Here is a 24,392-nt window from a genome sequence, read left to right on the forward strand (position 1 = left end):
ACATTTCAAAAAGAAAAACTCGATCTCTTCTTGGATGGTCTAGTGGAACTACAACCTTGACATATTTAATAAAATTAAGTGTTGTACAATGAGCTTTTCTTTTGAGGCCTTAAAGAATGTTCAAATATGCCTCGTTAGCTTACTCATACCAAATGGGGAGGTCAGAAATATGCTGGCAGCTTGTTGGATTCTGCAGGCCTAAGGTACTGGGATTAGCCCCAGATCACATCCAGGGGTTAGTATGATTCCAGCTATGATTCCTGCTATGATTCCAGCCATATAAAAATCTAGGTTCAGGAGGGGAGAGCTTGGAAAGGGTTGGGCTCACCCCTTCCTTCAACTGAGGGCCTGAAAGGGAGAGGTTAGTCCAAGCCCTCTCATGCTGAACCCGGGTGTTTTTCATTTAATAGGTCTCTGGTAGGATGGCAGCACCTTCAAAATATAGAACATACTTCCCTGCCGGAAGCCACATCTTTCAGTGGTGACACCCAAAGGTGGCCCCTGAGGTCTTTTGCTTGTTTTGGAGAGATGCAGCGTGACTGCTTTTGTTGTTACAGCCCTGGGTGGTCTGCCAGTGAGCACGTAGTATAAATAACAACTAATAAATAATTTTACAGCAGAAGTCCTAAATCTTTCCAGATAGTGCACTGGTGCATGGCTGTCAAATGCCAGACAGATCTTAAGAAAACAGTAACTTTAACCCATCCATCTTTTATGTACATGGCACATTGTTGTCATAAAATTTTCCTAGGGTTTTAATGGCTTAAGGGAAAAAATGCGCACATAAAAACACATGTACACAAACATATCCACATATGCATAGCTACATGTAAAAACTTCTGTTTTTAGAAATAATCAGTGTTATACCTTTCTGAATTGTTTTTTCTACCTTGGCTTATAGTAAACGATTTTATTTTAAACTGGTGAATTGGAGCTGACTTGATATTTTGGAATAAAAATCCCTCTGATGGTGGCATGCAGAACCACACTTCTGTTTGTCTTCGTGCCTAAAACGACAAGCAGGTGAATTTGTTTTACTCCTTTGGTATTTCTCTACCCCTTGAGAGCCAGCTACCTGAATCCTGTGCTAGGACTGTTAGGACTGTTGCATTTCCAGCTGTGTTGTGAGTTTGCATTCTGGTCTTACGCCCTCCCTAAAGTTTGCCAAGCTTCTGCTTCTTCACCTGTAAAGAGGGGACAATAATCAGTGATTTTAAACATTGAGTGTGCTGGCTTCCAGGAGAGTCCCCTATTTAGATTCCCCATACAAAGCTCACAATTGAGAACTATTTGTTCTCTTCACCTTCCATCTTTGTCTTATGCCCCCTTCGGTTGAAGTTCTGCCTTCAACAAAGCCTTTTCTCAAGAAGTCAGAGTGAGGTGGAATGAAAGCCATGCTGCTCTGTATCGTCACGGTGGCCTGCACCTTGCATCTCTCCCTACCATCTTTAGTGTGGCATCTTTCACCGTGGCACCTGTCTCTCACCGTGCATATGTCTGTGCACCCCCTCATTCTCCATTCTGATTGGGTGGAATGTTTGAGGACAGAGGCAGACCGAGTCCTGCATTTCCTGTGGGACATTACCCCACACAGCAAGTGTGATCTCAAAAAAGCTCTTAACAGATGTGTGGGGTGAATTTGAAAATAAATTGGTAGACCAGTACATGCACACGAGGGACTTGCAGTTCCCTTATCCATGCTGTTTCAGTTATCTGTCTCTCTCCAACTCTCTCCAGCCCCACCCCCTCCAGTCCTCTCACTTGGAAGCCTCTGCTCTGTCATCGAGCAGGTGCGGCCTGCCCGGGGAGTCGGGTTTACAGAGAAGTGGTTTATTGGAGAGCCTGGTTACTTAATAGCTATGTGTTATGGAAGGAATCATGTCCCCCAAAAGACATGAAGTCCTAATCCCCCATACCTCAGAATGTGACCTTATTGGGAAATAGTCTTGACAGTTGTAGTCAAGGTCACAGGAGTCATTAAGATGGGCCCCAGTCCAATATGACTGGTGTCCTTATTAAATGGAAAACTCTGGACACAGGGAAGACATAAGGGGAACTGCAGCTACAAGTCAAGGGATGCCCAGGCTGCCAGAAGCTAGGGGAGCAGCATGGAGCAGATTCTCCCTCACAGCCCCTCTTCTAGGGACCTAATTTGCTGACACTTTGATTTTAGACTTCTAGCCTAGAACTGTGAGACATGTTGCTGCTGTTTAGGTCACCCATTTTGTGGTACTTTGTCATGGCATCCTCAGGTAGACTTGCTCAGCGGACAAGATTATTAATCTTTTCAGTCTTATTTCCTTTTCTGTAGAATGGGAGGAGGTGATGAAAGATACTTACGTCATATAGAGTTCTTTGGAGAATTAAAATAAGTCTGGTGTCTCTTTACTGTCATTCCACAGACTCTGGGCTTTCCTTAGTCCTGGACCACTTTTATTTATTTATTCATGTATTTTTTCTTTCCTTTTTTTTTTTTTTTTAAAAAGATGTATTTATTTATTTATGGAAGCACTGGGTACAGTCAGAAGCCCGGGAGGGTGAGCGAATTCACCAGAGCCAGAGTGGGGAGCAGAGCAGGCAGAAGGACCGAAGTACACTGCTGAGGGGAGCAGCGGGCGGCAGGAGAGGTCTGCGCGCCACGCGGGACCCTCCTCCGTTGGCCGGGGAGCAGCCGGGGATCGAACCAGCGCTGCAGAGGCTGTGGGCAGCTTCGCAACCCAGTGCTCAACCGCTGCGCCACCGGAAAGGCCCCCTGGACCACTTTTAAACTAGCAGTTCCTCGTGGCATGTCTCCAGAGGCTGTTCAGGTAGGCAGCCTTAAGATCTAGAAGTCATAGTGTAATGTGAATCCTATTTCCTCATAGGAATCTTGATCACTAAGGCTTTCATTTCTGACAAAAGTACTCAGCAACAATCTGCTCTGCTCTCCCATCTGAATAGGTTAGCATGTGTTTAGAGAAGGAGGCCTCCCCCCTCTCAGGCAACCGTTTAATTGGGACCCTTTGTGATATAACCTTTAGGTACCTATTGATTTATTTCCTTTTAAATGTCTGTCATTATAGGCACAGGAAGTAGGACATGTGTTATTTGGTAGTAGTTAGAAGTAAAACGAAAACTTATGAATTTAACTGTGAAACTTTTTTTTAAAAAAGATTTATTTATTTATATAAGAACCAGGGTACAGGCCAGAATCGTGAGGGGTGAGAGGATTCACCAGAGACAGAGTGGGGAACGGAACAGGTAGACTGATGAAATACACTGCTGAGGGGAGCGGCGGGCGATACACAGAGAGATCTGCTGTGCCATGTGAGACCCTCACCAGCCGTCTGGCCAGGATCGAACCAGCGCTGCAGAGGCTGCAGACAGCTTCACAGCACTGCGCTCAACTGCCTGTGCCACCAGGGGAGGCCCAGCTCTGTGAATCTTGGTGGGTGGGAGGTGGTAGCATCTGAGATCAGATGTTAAACTTCTGTCTGACACTTGTAATGGTGTGGTCTTGGGTTTACTTAATTCTTCTGAAAAAACAAAGATGTTGGTACTTGCCAAAGTAGCTGCATGTGCTTTTCATGCTTAAGATAACCTCTGTAAATAAACAGCTTTCTCATGTGATTCATACACTTCCTCCCGTCTCCTCTATTGTCTGAAATGTTATAATCAATGGCCCAAGTTTGGCTGCTTGAGGAATGAGGTGGAGGTTTCTTTGGGACAGGTGAGACTCAAATTGTACTCAAATTATACTCCATGGAAAGCTGCCCACTACCTACACACCGAGAACCTTTGAGTGACATAGTTGAGATTCAAAGCTTCATTTCAGCACAGTATGATGTGAATTTGATATTCTGCTTGTAGTTCTTCGGGTGCTTGTATAAATTCTGAGTTGTTTATTTAAAAAAAGTCTGAAAGTACCAAACACTTGAAGACTTGAGGTACCATGAGACAGGGGTGTGTGTACAAGATGGCTAAAAAGGTATGCTTTCCTATAGCTAGTCTTTAATTACGAATCGATTATCTCTATAAGTTAAATGTATATTTTTGAAGTTCTCTAAGATAAATCTGCATTAATAAGTGGCTATTTGATCACTTAGGGATCAGATAACATCAATAACCTAAAAATCTCTAAGCTCTTTATAAACATCAATGCAGACTGTATTATAGCCATGTAAAACAGGACTTCAGTTTGAATTTAATTGAATTAGTCATTTGGTATCGGATGAGGAGTTTGTTCTCCAGTTTCACTTAAAAAGCACTGGGTCAGGAAAGAAAGAGGCATAGAATGTTATGTTTTGGCATCATTTTATTTGTTTTATTAATTTTCTAGTCTCAAAGCCATTCTCAGATGATTCCATTCAGAGGAGGTGGGATATTTGCCATTTTCCATGAAAGTAATGATAGTGGATAGGAGAGAGAGACCATTCATGCCTTATTATAATCAATGTAACTTCATTCTAGAACTACTTTTTTTTTTTTAAAAAAAGATTTATTTATTTATTTATATAAGCACTGGGTACAGTCAGAAGCACGGGAGGGTGAGAGAATTCACCAGAGTCAGAGCAGGGAGCAGAACAGGCAGAAGAACCGAAGAACACTGCTGAGGGGAGCAGCGGGCGGCAGGAGAGGTCTGCGCGCCATGTGGGACCCTCCTCCGGTGGCCGGGGAGCAGCCGGGGATTGAGCCGGCTCCTCAGAGGCCGCGGGCAGCTTCGCAACCCAGCGCTCAACCGCTGCGCCACCGGGGAGACCCTCTCTAACTACTTTTTATGCACTTAAGTCTATAGATCTTATTTCATAAATAAAAAACTTATAAATTCCAAAGAGGAAAGTTGAAAATAGAGGATATTTCCAAAAGTTTTCCTCTTGCTTTTTAATGCCAACTGTCACCACTTCTGCTGTTAATAAATTGTTGTTATTTATGTATCTTTATAACTTGGGGGATACCTTGTCACACCTCCATGTGTGCACATGCTTCACTCACCTTCTGGTGTCAATCACCTATCTCATTCCTTTCCTTACCCCCTCCTCACAGTTCTCTCTGGTAACCATTATATTTTTCACAGAATCTAAGGATTATTTTTGCTGTGCTTTGCCAGTATGTGTTCTTTGGTTATTTATATTCCACAACCATCGGTATTGGCCTTTCACTTTCTGACTTTTTTCAATTAGCATAATCACTTCAAGATCCATCTATTTCATCTAAAAGGCACTATTTCATCTTTTAAATAGTTGAGTACTATTACACAATTCTCAACCGAGTCATCTGTCATTGGGTTTTTAGTTGATTCCATCACTTGGCTATTACTGATAGTGCAGCTGTGAACATGGCAGTAAATAAATCTTTTCATATTAGGGTTTTCATAATCCTTGGTTAAATACCTAGAAGTCATATTGCTGAATGATGCCGTATTTCCATTTTTATTTTGTATCTCCACACTGTTTTCCATAGAGGCTGCACCAAATTGCTTTCCCACCAACACAGGATGATTGTTCCTTTTTCTCCACATCCTTGCCAAAGTTTGTTATTTCCATTCCTTTTGATATAGGCCATTCTCACAAGGGTGAGGTGATATCTCATTGTGGTTTTGATTTGCATTTCCGTTATAAGTGACTTGGAACATTTTTTTCATATGCCTGAAGTCCATCTGAATGTTGTCTTTGGGGAAGTGCCAATTTAGATTTTTTACCCATTTTTGATTGGGGTTTTTTTTTTTGGTTGTTGTTATTTGAGCACTTTATATATTTGGAAATTGACCTTGTCAGAAATGTGATGTGCAAATATCTTCTCCCAGTTTGTAGGTTGCCCGTTAGCTTTTGTGATAGTTTCTCTTGAGAATGCAAAAGCTTTAGTTTGATAGAGGTCCACTTGTTTGTTTTGCTTTTTTTCCCCTTAATGTTGGAGTATGTTTGCAAATACATATCTGTCATAGATGTCCAGTAGTGTATCCCTTATGTTTCCTTTAAGAATTTATGGTTTCAGATCTTAAATTGAAATATTTATTGCATTTTGATTTAATTTGTCTATGGAGTTAATGATCTTGTTTCATTTTTTTTTTTTTTTGGCACGTGACTCAGTATTTCCCAATACCGTTTGTTAAAAACGCTCTTTTTCCTCCATTGGTCACAGTGCCTTTGTCAAAGATTAGCTGTCCATATTTGTGTGGATTTATTTCTGGGGTCTCTATTTCTGTTCCATTGTTCTGTTTGTTTTTGTTCCAGTACCATACTGTTTTACTTGCTGTTGCTGTGTAGTGTAGCTTGAAGTCAGGCAGTGTGCTATCTCCATTTTTCTTTTCTCTCAGGATTACTTTGGATATTCAGGATCTTTTGTGGTTCCATATAAGTTTTTTTTTTTAAAAGATTTTTTTTTTCATTTATGCATACAAGAGCTGGGGTACAGGCCAGAGATGCAGGGCGGGGGTGGTTGAGAGAATTCACCAGAGACAGCGTGGGGAACAGAACAGGCAGATTGACCCAAGTTCACAGCTGAGGGGAGCAATGGGTGAGTCAGGAGAGGTCTGCTGCGCCATGTGGGTTGCTCACTGGTTGGCTGGGGGGATTGAACTTGTGCTGCAGAGGCTGTGGACAGCTTCATACACCACCAGCGAGGCCCTGCATATAAATTTTGTAATTGTTCTATTTCCTTGAAAAAAGTCATCGGGATTTTGAATCTATAAATTGCCTTCGCTATTATGGCCATTTTAACAATGTTTAATTCTTTCAATCCATGAACCTGGGATTCTTTCCATTTTTGTGTGTCTTTTTATTTGCTTTAACAGTGTCTTCTACTTTTTGATGCATAGGTACTTCATTACTATAGGTACTACCACAGATACTCCCAGGTATTTCATTGTTTTTTGGTGCAATTGTAAATGGGATTGTTTTGACACTTTTTCTAACACTTTGTTTTTTCATTTTTCCAGCTTTATATCATTGATGTATAACACTGTCCAAGTTATGGTATATACTTTTTTTTTTGACTTTTTGATTTTTAATTTTTTTTACATCATTGTTCATTTTAAAACAATATTTACTTCCCCCCACTTCAGTTGTAGTCCCCATAGAGTTTCCTTCACCAATGCACCTATGAACCATCACCTCAGTCCCCTGTGCTCCTCCCTCCCTCCCTCTGATCCCTCTCCCTCCTCCTCCCCTGCAGGATGTCTCTGATTTACGATTGTCTGTTTTTATAACACGTAGTTTGCATATAGAAATGCAACTGATTTTTGTGTATTTTGTATCCTGTCACTTTATTCATTTATTATTTCTAGTAGATTTTAGGAGAGTCTTTGGATTTTCAGTGTGTAATGTCATTTGCAATAGTGATAGTTTTATGTCCTTTCTCATTTGGATTCCTTTTAGCTCTTTCTTGCCGAACTGCTCAGGCTAGGACTTCAAATACTGTACCAAACAATAGTGGTAGCAATGGATGTTCTTCTTTTGTTCATGATATTAGGGGAAATGCTTTCAGTTTTTCACCACTGAGTATGGTGATGGCTGAGAGTATGTAATATAGAGCCTTTATTATGTTGAGATAAGTTCTATTTATTCCCTTTTTATCAAGAGCTTTTATAAAAAATCAATGTTGAATCTTGCCAAATGCTTTTTTGATGCCTCTTCAAATGATTATGTAATTTTTTCTTTTGTTGATCTGGTGAATGATATTGATTTTGCATGTGTTAAACCAACTTACATCCCTGGAATGCAGCTTAATTCATTATGATGGATGATTATCTTAATATATTGCTGGATACAATTTGCTAAGATTTTGTTGAGGATTTGTGCATCTGTGTTCAATAGAGATATTGGACTGTAGTTTTCTTTTTTCATTCTGTGCTTGTTTGGTTTTGGGATAAGGTTAAAATTGTCCTCATAAATGTGTTAGGGAACTTTTCACCCACTTCACACTTTTTTAAAAAAAAGATTTATTTATACTTACAAGAACTGGGGTACAGGTCAGAGGTGCAGGGGGTGAGAGAATTCACCAGAGAGAGTGGGGAACAGAACAGGCAGACTGACTGAAATACACCGCTGAAGGGAGCAGCAGGCGAGACAGGAGAGGTCTATTGCACCATGTGGGTAGCTCCCTGGCAGGCTGGGGATTGAACTTGTGTTGCAGAGGCTGCGGATAGCTTCATAGTGCTGTGCTTAACCCCTTGTGGCACCAGGGAGGCCCCCACTTCACACTTTTTTTGAAGAGTTTGAGTAGGATATGTATTAGTCCTCTTGGAAGGTTTGGTAGAATTCACTAAAGAAACCATTTGGTCCTGGACTTCTGTCTTTGACTTCTAATGACTCTCTTTCTGACCTGTTAAGCTTTGTACTTCACCATAATTCAATATTAGAAGGTTGTATGATTCTAAATTTTTTCCCATTTCTTCTAGATTGCCCAGTTTGTTTGCATCAAGATGTTTCATAGCAGATTCTAATGATCCTTTGTATTTCTGCAGCATCTGTTTTAATTTGGCCTCTTTTTATTTCTGATTCATTTTTTTTTTCTCTTAGTGGGCTTAGTTGAGGGTTTGTCAATTTTGTTTATCTTTTGAAAGATCCACCTCTTGGTTTCACTGATCTCTTGAGCCACCCTTTTTTCTTTTTCATTTATTTTCATTCTGATTGTTATTGTTTCCTTTCTCCTACTGATATGTGGTATTGCTTGTTCTTTTTCTAGTTTCTTCAGTTGTGAAGTTTGATTGCTAGTTTGTGATAACTTTTCCTCCGATGTGGCCCTGTAATGCTATGTACTTCCCTCATAATACTGCTCTAAGAGCATCCCATAGGATCTGGTAGCCTGTCTCTCCATTCTTGTAGTCTCCAGACACTTTTAATTTCTTCTTTGATTTATTTATTGACCCCAGGAATTGTTCAAAAGCGTTTTGGTTCGTCTCCACATGTTTTGGTTTATTCTGGGATTCTTTTTGTGGTTACTTTCTAGCTTTGGTATAAACATTGTGATCAAAGATCACATTTTCATGTATTTTTGGAGGAATGTTTTGTGTCCTAATATATGAACTATCCTTGAAAATGTTCTATATGCAATTGAGTGAATGTGTATTCCGTTCTTTTGGAATGGAAGGCTCTGTAAATGTCTGTTAAGCCCATGTGGTCCAATACTTCATTGAAGGCATTTCTTTCCTTGTTAACTTTCTGTCTGATCTATCTTCTTAGGTCAGAGCTTTGTTGAAGTCCCCCACTATTAAAGTGGCTTTGTCAATGTGTTGCTTTAGGTCTGTTAATAGTTGTTTTAAAGTAGATACCCCTGTGTTAGGACATAAACATTGAAGACACTTATATCCCTTTGATGAGCTTTTCCCTAGTTCATTTTATAGTGCCCATCTTTACCCTTGATAACTTTTTTTTTGGCTGATAATCTAATTTATCAAATAAGAGACTAGCAGTTCCTGATTTTCTGTTATTGGCTTAAGGTTCTTTGTTTCAACCTTTCACTTTAATTTTGTATTTGTCTTTAGGTTTTAAAAATGTTTTTTGTATACAGAGTATAAATGGCTGACGTACTGTCATTCTGTGCTTTTTTTTTTTTTAACTCTGCTTTTTAATTGGTGGATTTAGACCATGCACATTGAGGGTGATTATTGATATGATACTTTTTTTTTACTGTCATTCCATCTTTTGTTTTTTGATTGTTTTATCTTTTTGTTGTTTCTGTTTCTTTTGTTTCTCTTTTTTTTTTCCACATTTATTCCCTTTTAGGTTGCACATATTCCTGGGCCATTAAGTTTTTGTTTCTTTTGTTTCTCCTGGACTATCTTTTTCTTTTGTGCAACCTCCTCTTCTGGTTTAGGAACAAGCTGCTCTTTTCAGTAAGGATCATCTCAGTGTGACAGAGGGAGCTTATGTGTGGGTTAATCTGATCATGAGCTCTGTAAGTTCTGTGACACATCTTAGGGGCTTTGTTCACCCGGATGTGCTCAATGAGCAGAGAATCTATATCTAAACCCTTAAGTTCAGCATTACTTTCTGCATTTTTTTTTTTTTTTTTGTGGGACACTTGCTGGCTGCCGGGGAACGAACCGGCACAGTGCTCAACTGCTGTGCCACCAGGAGAGGCCCTACTTTCTGCATTTTTAAGCACATGCAGTAAAAATTTAGCACTCTTTTTTTGGCCACTGACCCTGTGTCCAACGCCACTCTTTGGCCTGGGTACACCTACCAACTCCATCTTTGTAATGATGGAATGGCACGTACTACTTCTGTAGAGTGACATCCTTTAAATTCTAGGTGGCTTTTCAGATATGCATACCCTTGACAGCCTGGGCAGTTTCACTAGTGTTCATAAAATGAGCATGAAGATGTGACCTCTTGCTTTGCATGACTTTGTAGGGTTTTCTGGGCCAAGTGAGTAGTGATCTCTAAGGTTGCTTACAGGAAGAGTTCTGATTTTTTCATGTAGGTGGCATTCCCTGGAGGCACCTCAGTTTCTTCATTTCTTTTTTATGTCTCTATATTTCTCCTCTGTGGTTACCATGAGGGTTACATCAAACTTTCTACGTCTAAAAAAGTCCTTTATGAGCTGGTATTAACTTATCAGTTATACAAGTTCTAAGTTTTTCTTCCCACATAGTGTTGTTTTTATTAGTGTTTATACTGCTGGTTCTGTATTCTTAATTCTGCTCTGCTCAGGTTTAATTTATTTTTTCCTTATAGAGTTCCTTTCAACATTTCTTGTTTAAGATAGGTCTGGTGGTGATAAATCTCCATTAGCTTTTGTTTGTCTGGGAAGCCTTTATCTCACCTTCATATTTGAATGATAATTTTGCAGGATAGAGTGTTCTTGGCTGGCAGTTTGTGCCTTTTTGGATTGTGAACACTTCATTCCACTCTTTTGTGGCCTGGAAGGTTACTACTAAGAAATCTGATAAGAACCTGACCAAGGTCCCTGTTTAAGTTACCTTTTTTCATCCAGAACGCTTTAATATTTTTTCTTTATCTTTGAAATGTGCCTTAATCAGGGTTGTTTTGAATTTAGACATTTGGATGTTCTTTCTGTTACCTGGAAATTCAATTTTATTTCTTTCACTAGGTTTGGGAAGTAGTTAGCTCTTGTTTCTTTGACTAGTGTCTCTATTCTCTTATTTCTCTCCCTCACCTTCTGGAATACACTACCCTTTTTTTCCTCTTTTGATTGAGTCTGATATTTCTTGTAGGGTTCCTTCATTTTTCCTGGACCTTACTTATCTCCTGTCAGTTGGGTGATTTGTACTTTTGCATCTTCTATTTCTGAAATTGTCTCTTCTACCTACTTAATTCTATTTGAAATGCTTTCCATATCTATCCTTATTCATACAGCATCTCTTTTTTGTTCTTTTATTATTTTCACTCTATTTAGTGAAGAACTTTTTATTCTTGGATCTTCCTTCCAAGATCCTTTACCAGCCTTTAACATTTTACTGCCCTCATGTTCATTTTAACATTTCTAAAATTGTCATTCTAAATTCTTTTTCTGTTAGGTCCTCTATTTCTCTGTCCTTATGTTTGCCTGTATACTTTTATTATTGTCCTCTGCTTTCTGTCCTGTGTTCAGATGGTCCTTGCTTCTTAGGCATGTATGTTGCCTTACTAGCTTTTGTGGAGTTGGGGTTTAGTTTGTTTCTCCTCTTTGTTTACCTGGGCAGCAGGTGGGATATTGAGGGGAAGCTGGAGTTCAAAGACTTGTTCTCAGTCTTGTAAGGAAAGAGGGCAATTCAGGTCAATAGATCATATCTGCCTTCTCTCCTCTTGCCAAAGCAAGCTGCTTCAGGAATCCTGAGTTCCTGCCTCACCTGCTTGCTGCTCCCACCTGTGGCATGGGATGTGTTCCACAAAGCTTGAGTCACCAAGCAAGAGTCACTAGGTGTGATATGCACAGCAGAATTTGCCAGACACAGGCCACCTTGTATTGCCCAGCAGGGGATGCTAGGCATGAGCTGTGTGTTCTGGTTTGCTAGGTAATGGCCACCACCACTGGGCAAGGGGCCCAGACTGACAGGCATTGGGGATCACTGACTTAGATCATTTTGCAAAGAGTGGGGAGAGGTCTCTCTTGCCTGCTCTGGCACCTGCCCAGTTCTCATCTGTGAGTATGTGAGGCACCACTGCCAAGTTTCCCTTTGTCTGCTCTTTCCAACAGGAGTGGGGAGGGAGTTTCCCTTATTCCTGATGCTGGCTGTCCATCTCCCCATGACCAAACTAGTGCCCCTTGAATTTCTGGTAACTGTGCCTATAGTCCTGTGCAAATGTGTTCCCATCTGTACCTCTCCCTTTCTGAAAAGTTCCTCTGGTCATCTTCACTAAGCCTCGTAAAACTGGTGGCCAGCCCACAACCTACTCTGCTCCCTGACCATGACTTCCTATACCTTTTCACTTACCTTCCATCTAACAGGCCACCTACCTCAGTGCAAACTCTTCAGGAAAGTCCACTCTGTCGATAAATCTCTGCATCTTCCCTCGAGATAACTTTATTCTAGTTTCACATTTATTTTTTTAGCTGAGAATTAAGGGAGAGAGTGATCCAAATCTTTCTATTCCACCATGTTGTGGGTGGAGTCTCCTTCCAAAGGTTGTTACATTCTCCTTTGATTAATAGTACTTTTGCAAATTATGTCCAGGTAGGACCCTGGTTTGAGTAGTTATATGATCTGTAAGTCAATGTAAAATGAATCGTAATAAAATACAGCAAATCATATTTTCCCAGAGGGGTCTAGTTTTAATTAGGGATTTAATTCCTGATCAGTATCATATAAATCATAAATATAAATACTAATGTTACAAAAGTAAAAATATAGCAATATGCATCATGTAATATCTTAAATAATGGCATTATACTCCGAGTTACGTGTAATGGGCATGCATATAAAGCAAACATCGATTATCCAAAGGCCCACATGTTTTATAAAATATACATTCAGCATATAAAATGTATAGCTCTGCCAATATTTAGTGTATTTGAAAGAACTTAATATAGAGTGCTATATATATGTCAGCTAAAATTTTATTAGCCTTGTGCATATAGCCTAACATAATACATGTGCAATAAGACATTCCTAAATGTCTGGTTAGGAATATTTTTGCTCTCATAATTTGGAAGGACATTTAGGGGTTTGGATGACTCATGACTTAAGATATGTAGGGGAAGTTTGAATGGATTTTTAAAAAAAATTTGTTAATATTTCTTGAGGCCTATATGCTTTGTTTAAAAATGATTTTTATGTGTATTTCATAATGTAATCCTCATAATCACCTTTTAGGAGACCGTATGAGTGTCCCCACTTTGAAAAGAAGACACTGATATCACAGAAGATAAATGACACCTTCGGAATCACTTTGTCACTGAAAGTTGCAAAATCTAAACTAAAACCTGTTCTTTCTGACTCCTCGTTCTGTGCTCTTTTAAATTCACTATAAGGACCTAACATTTTCCCCTGTTGTAAGCAGATGCTATCAAAATTACTTCAGGGATGTGTTGGCTTAAATACACTGAGACAGGCAAAAGTGAGTGAATTTATTAAAGTATCAGGACTGAGGACTGGGGCCACCTGGGAACAGCCTCCAGAAAGCTCTAGGAAAGCTGAGTTCTCAGTGAGAATTATATACAATTCCAAGGAGGTTACATGTTGCATTTTGAAGAAATTCTTACAAAGAAAAATCTGGTAGGGGTCCTGTTAATGTATTTACCTGATGTCATCTATGTGTTGAGATGACAAGAAGAGTGTTAAAACTTTATCTTTAGAGCCTTATCTATTAGGAACTGGATGTTTTATCAATGTCACACATATGAGTTGACATTCTTTGAAGTTACTGGTTTGTCTGGAGGCAGAAGTTTCCAAAATGCTGCTTTTTCATAGACACGGCAATTTTTCTGTACACAGTTTCTTCATAGGACCAGACCTGCTATGTCCAGACTCTTAGCTTATGCCTCTTGGTGGGGACCAAGGAGAAGGGTACCCATTTAATTGCTGGCTTTGGTTGATCTTAGAACATTGTTTAAAGTTGGCATCACTCAAATGGAACTGTGAAAGCTTCTGAAAATGTGCAATCCTCACAGAGCCAACCCCCCAATACCAAGTGCTGATAGACAATCTGAGGAACTACATAGAAGGGGGAATTGGGGCGACTTTCTTTGCTTTAGTGTATTAGTCAAGCAATACTCGTTGATGTTGTGGTAACAAGCCCTGGAATCTCATTAGTTGTAACAAAGGTTTGTCAATCATACAGTGAGGCTTTTTTTTTTTTTTAAAGATTTATTTATTTATACAAGCACTGGGTACAGTCAGAAGTGCAGGAGAGTGAGAGAATTCACCAGAGCCAGAGCGGGGAGCAGAACAGGCAGAAGGACCGAAGTACACTGCTGAGGGGAGCAGCGGGCACAGTAGGAGAGGTCTGCGCGCCATGTGGGACCCTCGCTGGTGGCCGGGGATCAAACCGTTGCTGCAGAGGCTGTGGGCAGCTTTGCAGCCAAGCGCTCAACCGCTGCGCCATCAGGGGAGGCCCTTTTTTTTAAAAAAAAAAAAAATTATACAGGACACAGCCCAGATGCGTGGGAGGGTGAGAAGATTCACTAGAGACAGAGCAGGGAGCAGAGTAGGCAGACTGACGAAACACACTGCTGAGGGGAGTAGCGGGCGCAACAGGAGAGGTCTGCGTGCCATGTGGGACCCTCGCCGGCCAGCGGGGGATCGAACTCGCGCAGCAGAGGCTGTGGACAGCTTCACAGTGCGGCGCTCAACCGCCTGCGCCACCAGGGGAGGCCCCAATCAGTGAGGCTTTAAAAAAAATATACTTATTTTTTAAATTGAGGTAATAATAGGACACCCTGCCAATCAGGTATCACCATTGTAGTGCACCCACTACCTAATCACCCATAGTCTATTGTGTTTCTTTCCCTTTTTGTACCTATCCAGTTCCCCTCTGGATGCTTCATTTCCATAGTCAGCTTTCAAAGGTTGGTCTTTAAGCTTAGCTTATCTTACCCTTAGTTTGGTTTATCTATATTCCACATATGAATGACACCATCCAGTGTATCTTTCCCCTTCTTGCTTTACTTATTGATAGCATTATCCCTTCAGCACCATCCTTGTTGCCACAAATAGCATGAGATTATCTTTCTGATAGCCAAGTAATGTTCCATTGTGGATATGTGCCGCATCATCTTGATCCACTCATTCGCTTTTGAGCATTTCAGTTGTTTCCATAATTTGACTATTGCAAATAGCGCTATAATGAACATGGGAGTGTAAGTCTCTTTTTGAATTACTGTTTTTTGAATTCTTAGGGTAGATACCTAGGAGTGGAATTACTAGGTTTTGTATGGCAGATCCATTTTTAATCTTTTGATACAACTCATACTGCTTTCTATAAGAAGAGGCTCTTTGGGTAGTGACTAGAGGAACAGTGCTGCTTCTATCCTGCAACTCCACTGTCTTGTAGTTCCTTTTTGTCCAGTTATGAGGATGAAAGGGAGGAAACAAATGGCTGCTCCTGAATTCGGGGGTGTAGGGCATGGTTTTAGAGTCACATGTTCTTCTCTGTGTGGACACCATTGATTTTTGCAACAATGAGGTCATAACATGGTCTTTGGTAGCATCCTGGTTAATCACTGGAGTTTACCTGACAATTATTTTGGTGACTTTCTGTTTAATAAACATGGAGTGCTTGTGTGCAAGTCTTTGGACTGGAAAACTGAATCAAAGGAACAATTCATTCCAAAGAATTACTTGAATTGTGTTGCCTCCAGTAATCCTAACTTCTCCATCAGAATCACAACTTATCCATCAGGGTCACTGTTAATGCATATGAAACCTTTGTGCCATTTGAAACATGCACCCATTTCTCAATGCAGTTTACCCCCACCTGACAGAAAATTATGCTGACTTTATTAGAATACACTGCACTGTATTCTAGACCCTTTGCTGTCTCCTGAAAAACTCAAAATAAATATACAAACTGACAATGCCTTTGAAATGAACAGTGCCCCCTGAGATGGATCTCAGTTTACCCTTGTGCAGTACACAGCCTGTATGTATTAAGCTTCCCTCCTGCCTCCGACTCCTACTGTTATATCTGTTTGAATTCTACAGTTTTTCTCAAGTAATATCTTTATAAAAAATCTTTCTAATTTATGTAAATATAGTGGGATATTCTTTTTGGGGAGGATTTCAATTGTTAAACTACAGGAGGAAAATATCATTTCTTTATAAGGTTAAGTTTCTATGCCATTTTCTAAGGCACATATCCATCTTTAGTCTGATTTGTTAAAATTATATCCACTTTCCCTCATTGTTGATTTCTCTGTTGTTTGACCATTTGCTCCATTTTGAAAACACGGAGTCACCCCAGTACAATAGTTCCTTTTTATTCAAAAACCTTTTACCAAATAGTACCTTAATGGAATATCCTTAGAGTGATAAATTCCTGCCCAGGGGCTAAAAATTATTGCCATTATTAGGAAAATAGATTTTCTGCTTCCCAGCATTTGAAATAGACCAACCCAACACGCTTTGTTATTATTTGTTCACTGAACAAATGAACGGATACATTGTAAAGGACATTTAGTCTTAACTACAAACCAATTGCTTAAAAAAAATTTTTTTTATGACTGCATGTTATCAAAAAAGGAGCCAAACCTAGAAAAGCCTATTACTCTTTCTTTGAGTTAAGAGCCTTAGCTAAAAATGAAAGAGCAATCATGTGTGAAGAAGGGATAGTATGTTTAAAAAAATTCCAGGACTGGTGTAATTGCACTTTGATTACTCTCTCTAGGGAGTAATTCTTATTTCTTGGTAGGAAACCACGAGCAAGCCTGACCATTTGGTTTTGTGAAAATAAACCCAGTTTAATTTATTGACACGTTATACATACCTGCCAGATTTTCTCATGCTTTTTTCCTGACATGTGTCTTGCCTGATGGAGTCACTGCAATGCAGTCTATGTGTTTTTAAAGAAATTATGTTTTGCTAAGGAATGTATCAAAATTGTTAAACCATGTTGCACCTTGTTCTCATTAGTCTTTGGAATGCAGCTGCCGGAACAGAAAAGGCAGGGGAGACAGAGGGTGGTGACTGTGAATACTCCCTCCTCTGCTACTCACAGGAGGACCTCGGGGCTTTGCTTTGAGCTGCGGGTCTCAGCCCTTCCATGGGCAGCTGTGCCAGGAGGTGCAGCCAGGGAGACCCGTAACCCAAGCCCACGGCTGCTCCATCTAGCTGACAAACCAAATAACAGAACGCATCTCACTTCTCTGTGCACACCAGCTCGTATCACCATACTGTATTCAATTCAGTTCCAATATGCAAGTTTCCACTGCTGCTAAAGGGAGGCCTACCTTGGATATTAACAGCTGCAAATGGCAGTGTCCACTTGTCCCAAGTCCTTACAATTCTAACCTTTCTCTCTTGTATTCTCCACTCCTGATCCCCCTGCCTGCTATGGATCACCTGCATCTCTTGCTTGAACTGGTGTAAGACTGTCAAACCAGTCTCCCTGCTCTCTTAATCAACCCTTCACATTGTGGCTAGAGTGATCGTTTAAAGATGTCTTGCCTACCTGCTGGGTTCCCCGTCATGTTGAAGAACCTTCAATGTCTGGCTTCTCCTATCTTTTGCAGCCTAATCTGCTAGCCCTTTGCACTTTCATGTTATGTTCCAGGATTATAGGACCATGTGTAATTTTGGAAAAATACCTTATTTTCTCATATTTCTCTACCTTTACTCTTGTTTTGCTTTCTTCTTTGGATGTCCTCCCTGCTAATGGTTCCTCTGACTGACTCTTTACCCAAATGCTACTTCCTCTTTGAATCCTTCCTGATTTCCTCTCCAGATGTGTGTGCTGTGGGCTCTCACTCCCATTGAGCTTTATGTAAGGGCAACCCTCAAAACAATTACCTAGCAGGAAAAATACTTGTTGGTGTTGACTGGATTCAGGGCTTCTTCATGCCAAGGACCATAGCTTCTAATGTGTATCTCTGTGAACTATCGCAGACTTAGTGCATAGAAGTTCAGAGCATGAATTAAGGAAAGATTGCCAAGGTACTGTTCATGGGCCCTTCAAAAGCAATTCTTTCAAAAGGCAGACTCCTCTAGGGCCTCCCTGGTGGTGCAGGCGGTTGAGTGCTGCACTGTGAAACTGTTCACAGCCTCTGCAGCACGGGTTCAATTCCCGGCCGGTGAGTGTCCCACATGGCGCGGCAGTCCTCTCCTGCCTCGCCCCCTGCTCCCCTCAGCAGTGTATTTCGTCACTCTGCCTGTTCTGTTCCCTGCTCTGTCTCTGGTGAATCCTCTCACCCTCCTGTGGATCTGGCCTGTAGCTCGGTTTTTGTATAAATAAAAAATAAATCTTAAAAAAAAAAAAAAAGGCAAACTCTTCTAAATCCAGCAAGTTTAATGTCAGAGAGTGCAATGGCTTTGTGGATAAGTTCAGATATCAGTGAGAAGTCAGCCGAAGTGCCTTGTCCCTCTCTGCGCTGCTGCTTTCTCTCCTAGGTTGATGTTATAGACAGTCATCTGGGAGGACACTCTGCTGGGTTTGCCCCGACAACCCTGCTGACTGCTGGAAGTGAACCAGTGCCTCAGGACAGTGCAGGAGCTTGTGCCCTGGGACCTCCTATCTTGTCTCACGCTCTAAAGAGATTTACAGGAGGTTGGTTTTCTGATGGGTGAGAGCTCCTGCCAGCACTCCAGGCCTGGTCTTCCTTGGGTTCCTTGGGAAAGCATTTTTGCACAATAAATCTGGCATTCTAAGACACGAGACATCTAAATCCTTTAAGCTCCATTTGCTAGTGAGGTGCTTTCTTGTCTTGGTGTCTTGTGAGACAGGGTTTGCATTTTCTCCAGACTTGGAGGCAACTGTATCTTCATTGCTTAGACATTTTCATATTGTGGCCTCGGGCCAGTTTGGACTGAGCTGTGTGGGGAGGGCTCTGTGTACCCACCCTGCAGGTTGCTGGTGGTAAAACAGTTCTATAGGGGTGCTATAGCAGGTCAAAAGTGATGCCCAATAGAGGACAGGTCACTGTCTGTGGGTTTTCATCAGCGTGCAAACTTGTAAGACCACTCAGGCTCAGGGCACAATAGTGGGGTTTATTTAGTGAACAGGGGAAAGAGTTTCTAAGGCCACAGTGGCCGACTATCTCACTCCAGATGGTGTCCACAGTGTCTAGTCATCCCAAACACAAGTTTGGAACTTTCAAGATGGCGCTTTCGCATCAACAAGGAATTGGAGCTCATGGTTTACTGGCAAGCAGTGGACGAGTGCCCAACTCATGGTGGCAGCTGAAGGTGCTCACAGGTGAGGTCACTGAGATGATACCTGAGCAGCCTGCTGCAACAGTCCAAAGTTGGGATGGACAGCACTGGGTGCTGGACCAGACACTTAGTAGGCAACCCTATGGGAGGTGGTACTAGGCAATCAGAAGCAGTGAATAGCTCTTAGAGGTGAACTGGACACAGTGTTTTGGTCACTCAGCAGTGCTAGATAGCACTGGTCAGTCACCACTGATCACCAGAAGGCGGTGTCAGTTGTACCAGTTTTAACAGCTTTCCGTGAGTTTTTGGCCTACATCAACAAAATACAGTTCTTTTTTTTTTTAATGTTCTTTAAACTTTCATTCTTTTTTTTTTTTACATCATTTTTCATTTTTGCACAATGTATGCATTTTCATTTTGGTTATATTCCCCACACAATTGCACCCCCCTTTTTTTGACCCCAGTCCTTCCCCCCTCCCATAGTGTGTCTCTGGTTTATAGTTGCTTGTTGATTTTGATTTTTTTCTTGATTATAATTAGTCTTTTTCCTGGTCCTTTATTTAGGTTTTCTAGATTCCTGCTATGAGTGAGACCATTCAGTATTTTTCTTTTTCTTTCTGGCTTATTTCGCTGAGCATGATCCCTTCCAGCTCCAACCATGTTGCTACAAATTGCATGAGTTTATCTTTTTGGATTGCTGAGTAATATTCCATGGTGTATATGCACCATATCTTCTTGACCCAGTCATCTATTTTTGGGGCATTTGGGTTGTTTTCATAGCTTAGCTATTGTAAACAGTGCTGCTATAAACATAGGGGTGCAGGTGCCCTTTTGAATTATTGTTTCTGTGTCATTTGGGCAAAACACAGTTCTCAAGACACCAGGCCCAGGGACTTTAATGCTCCTATCAGGTGATGCCAGAGGCAGGTATGGAGGCCTGGTCTCTGCAAAGTTCAACTACTTTCTTCAGGGATTGATTGCTGGATGCTTCTTTTTTAGGAGGTTGGCTGCTGCTCCTTCTTTCTTTTTTCAGAGGCCAGGAACAGAGTGTCTAAGCTGGCACCTGCCCTGCCTTATACCATCTTTCAGGGTCCCCCACCCTACCTGCCTGATTGGACCATTTTCAATACTAAGTGACTGATTAGACTATTTTAGGACCAATCAGCCCATTCTTGATTTTGAAGCTAAATAGTTACCTAATAAACTGATTGGACATGATTGGTTCATTCAGCTCTCACCTGATTAGTCCATTTTACTATCCAGGTACCAAATATAAAGGGATAATGTGTTGCCTACACAGACCTGGCCTGCCTTGACCTCAGGACAGGTTCATGGGCTGGTGGGCTCAGAGGGGCCAGAGCCAGTCTCACTGGGGCTGGAGGTGCTCTGTACCCAGTGGCCCTTCAGTAGGGCTGCATATAATAATGTAAGGTGAACAGGATACTCTGCTGGTAGCCCACATGTTGGCCAGGGACCCCTCCAGCCTCTCTATTGCCTGAGGCTGGAGCGAGCCACAATGTTGGAGCTGGCCCAGTGGGGCCCCATATTTCTCCCTGTAGCCCTGTAGCCGTGGGGCTAGCTGTTGCCTCCTATGCCAGAGCTTGCTCTGGCAAAGGGCAACCGTGCTTCTGTAGTGCCAGTGGGACTGCATGTCCTGGGGTCTCTTGGTAGGGAAAACACTACCACCTGCCATTTGGGCCTGAGTCCCTTTGGGGCCACTGGTGGCAGGCGGTAAAATGCTTGCACTGCCTGCAAGCAGCTCCTGGGGCTAAGCACCAGAGCCCCAAGGTGGGAAGGTGTTCTGCTCAAACCTGGCCAGCGTGGGGCCTCTGTGCAGCCATCCCTTGGCCTTTTGCTGCTGGGTAGCCTGGGGTGCTACCCACAGGCAGTGTTCTGGGAGGGTTCAGCCACCAGCACTGGAGCCTCAGGGAGTCTGGGACTCAAGCCCAGGCTGCCAGCAGGGGAGTTGCTGCCCACAGGCAGCATGCTCCCCGGTGGCTGCTGGGAAATAGCCCCTGCTTCTCCAACGGCTGCTGCTGCTCAGTGGCAATGGGAAAGAGCGGTTTTGCTCTGTGGCTTGTGCTCCAGGACTGTGGTTTCAGTGTGGGTGAGGATCTTCGATCCTCCTAATGCCTGGTCACAGTGAGGACACAAAGTAAGGCATGTGGGGGCCTGTCCTGGGTACCCTGAGAAGCCCATGGAGTAGGGCATCTTCGTTTGTGTGGGGTTTTCCTCTGCTGGTCAGAGGGTTTAACTCACTCAGCCTTCAGGAGCTAAATGCCATTAAACTTCAACAAAGTGGGCAAAATGTACAGGAGAGGGGTTCGGAATTGTGCAGAACTGAATTAGAATCCAAAATTCTGGCATTTACTCTTAAGACCTTGGGCAAGTTGCTGAGGTCCTCTGTTTTGTATGTGTGTTTCATACTTGTAAAATAGGGCCCATGCTCCTTGTGGGTTCCTGTGAGGATTAAACGTGATAGCATTTTGGTAGGGCTCCAGATACATACCAGGTGCTCAAGAGTTATTACTCCCACTTGTGAATATCCATTCTGACAATACACTTGAGAAATGCATGGAGGCACCGAAGGGGAGACTGGATTTTTGTTTCTGCACGCAGACCTAGCAAAGTGGCTGCTATGACTGGTTTCACTCACTCAGTAAGGGTTCTGGGTCTGTGTGATGATCTCAGGGAGCCCCTCTGGAAAGTGTGGTGGGGGCAGATGCCTGAGTTCTAGTCCTGGCTTTGTCATCAGTCATCTGTATGACTTTAGATGAGTCACTAGTCATTTGCTTTCTATTTCCATTTCCAGTCCCACTTGGAAATTGCTATGGTTCAGCCTTGCTTACTTCCCAAGGTAGTTGAAGAAATAAAGTCATATAATGTAGATGTGAGAGTGTTACAAGGATTTTATGGTGTTTTATGTGGGTGAGTGGGGTTGTCTTTTCCTCTCTTTACTTTCATTCCATTAGCAAGCTAATTATCACTCCCACAAAGAAATAACCTAGAAGCATGAAGGAGAAGCATTTCTGTTAAAGTGATTTCTTGTAGATGTCATCATATCCATTTCCACAAGTTCTTAGAAAAGACTTTGAAGTTGGTTTAACACTTTACACCTGCTCTGCTGTCAGGTGTTGGGCTAGCGACTGGTCAGATGTGAATTTCACAAGTCCATGAGTCAATTTATTCCTTATTTCTTATGTGTTGCTCTACCAAGGTAACCACATTTTAAAGGTGAAAATCTCTGACTATGTTAAAAATACAGATGGAAAAGACCGGAAGGTTACATACCAAAATGTTAATTGGTGGGTGTGTATGTGTATGAGAATCCCATAGAGTATTTCTTTACACATGTCTGTATACTTTCCAACTTTTGGAAATGATGGTTTTTAGAATAAAAATATAAGTACCTTTTCCCACAAATCAAATACAGTGATATTATTTAATGTTAGAATAGAAGAGGATTTCAAAAGTTTACATCTCATTAGTAAACCGAAGAAAATAGTGTATCTGGAAAATCCCCAAAGGGAAGCTTGGCTCAGCCATGGTGGGAAACCTTCTTTGAGTCCTAGCATAGTGCATCCACCTCCATTTCCTCTCCTATTTAGAGCCAGGGAGTCGGGACAAAGCTCCCCTCTGATAGGCCTCCTTAGGGTTGGTGTTTGTGAGGGGAGCAGACCAGTTTGTGTAGGTCTGGAGAATTAATGACCTGCTAAAACTCAATCTCCTCATATCCTAAAGCTTCCTTTCAAATTACGGTTCCAAATATGACCCAGCACAGCCACATACCACCTCCCACTGTACTTGTGATGTAGGTTTAGACATACCCAACAAACAGGCCCTCAAGCCTACTGTTGAGTTTGAGAGTTTAAGCCAAAAGTTCCCAGAAAATTGTTCTATGAAAAAGACTGCAGCAACCTCATAGCATGAAGATGACTCCAGAATATCCCAACTCAATTCTCCTCTTAATTACCCTTTCAAATATTCTAATGTGTTAATTCCAAAATGTAAACATTTGAATCAGAATCTGTCCATTAAAAAAACCCCTGAAATCCTTTCCTTGCTCAAGCCAACTCCTGTTCTAACCATTTCGGACAGCATTTCTCTGGTGGGGTCTTTCCTTTCTTTTAGTCCTCCGATAGCCTGTCACTGAGTCCTGGTGAAATCTCTCAAGTTAATTCCTCTCCTTTCACACCCGAGTTAGGCCTTCATCATCTTATAACCAGGCAACTTGTCTTGCCACTTCCAGACTCTGTTCCTGCTAGTCCATACACTAGTGTTAGAGGAATAATTGATGGACCATCCATCAAGTGCCAGGTGCCTAATCCCTGAGCCTTTGCTTAGATCCTTTTTGATTCAGCCCCTCACCTTTAGCTTTGTCCACTTATTCCTCACGCTCAAAAGGCTGCCCAGTCTCAGCGTAGATGCTATGTTCTCATGAAGCCTGATTTCTTTTTTTTTTTTTTTTTTTTTAGAGGCATGTTATTTATTTATTTGTTTGTTTGTTTGTTTATACATGCACTGGGTACAGTCAGAAGCGCGGGAGGGTGAGAGAATTCACCAGAGCCAGAGCGGGGTGCAGAGCAGGCAGAAGGACCGAAGTACACTGCTGAGGGGAGCAGCGGGCGGCAGGAGAGGTCTGCGCGCCATGTGGGACCCTCCTCCGGTGGCCAGGGAGCAGCCGGGGATCGAACCGGCACCGCAGAGATCGCGGGCAGCTTCGCAACCCAGCGCTCAACCGCTGCGCCACTGGGGAGGCCCTCATGAAGCCTGATTTCATCTCATACTTCCCTACCTTCCCTCACATGCAATCTGAGGGTCCTTTCCTTCCTCTAAGTGCCAATAGCCTGAGATAAAATTCTTCCTCTAGTGCAGTTAGAGCAGGCCCTCAAATAATATTATTTCATTTAACATTGTTTCATTATAACTGATGAGAAAAAAAGAATTCATTCTGTCTGGGCCATTGTATGGAGTTTGCAAGTTCTCCCCATGTCTGCATAAATTTTCTTCAGTTTCCTCCCACATCCTCACTGATGTGCATGTTAGAATCATTGGTGTGTCTAAATTGTTCCAGTCTGAGTGAGAATGGGTGTTGGTGTGAATACATCCTGTGGTGGAAGATGTCCTGTCCAGGGTTGGTTCCTGTCTTGGATCCTAAGCTGCCAGC

At 41.9% G+C, this 24,392-nt stretch overlaps 1 protein-coding gene and 1 pseudogene across 2 annotated transcripts in view; one reads left to right on the forward strand and one right to left on the reverse strand.

Annotated features, from left to right (window-relative positions):
• SAXO1 (stabilizer of axonemal microtubules 1) overlaps nucleotides 1–24,392 on the forward strand; it is a 114,729-nt gene that overhangs the window by 31,022 nt on the left and 59,315 nt on the right. The window lies entirely within an intron of this gene.
• Nucleotides 9,698–10,264, reverse strand: LOC119232901 (60S ribosomal protein L17-like; annotated as a pseudogene).

Source organism: Talpa occidentalis, unplaced genomic scaffold (genome assembly GCF_014898055.3).
Source record: "Talpa occidentalis isolate TD23 unplaced genomic scaffold, MPIMG_talOcc4v2.1 talOcc4.7, whole genome shotgun sequence".
NCBI lineage: Eukaryota > Metazoa > Chordata > Mammalia > Eulipotyphla > Talpidae > Talpa > Talpa occidentalis.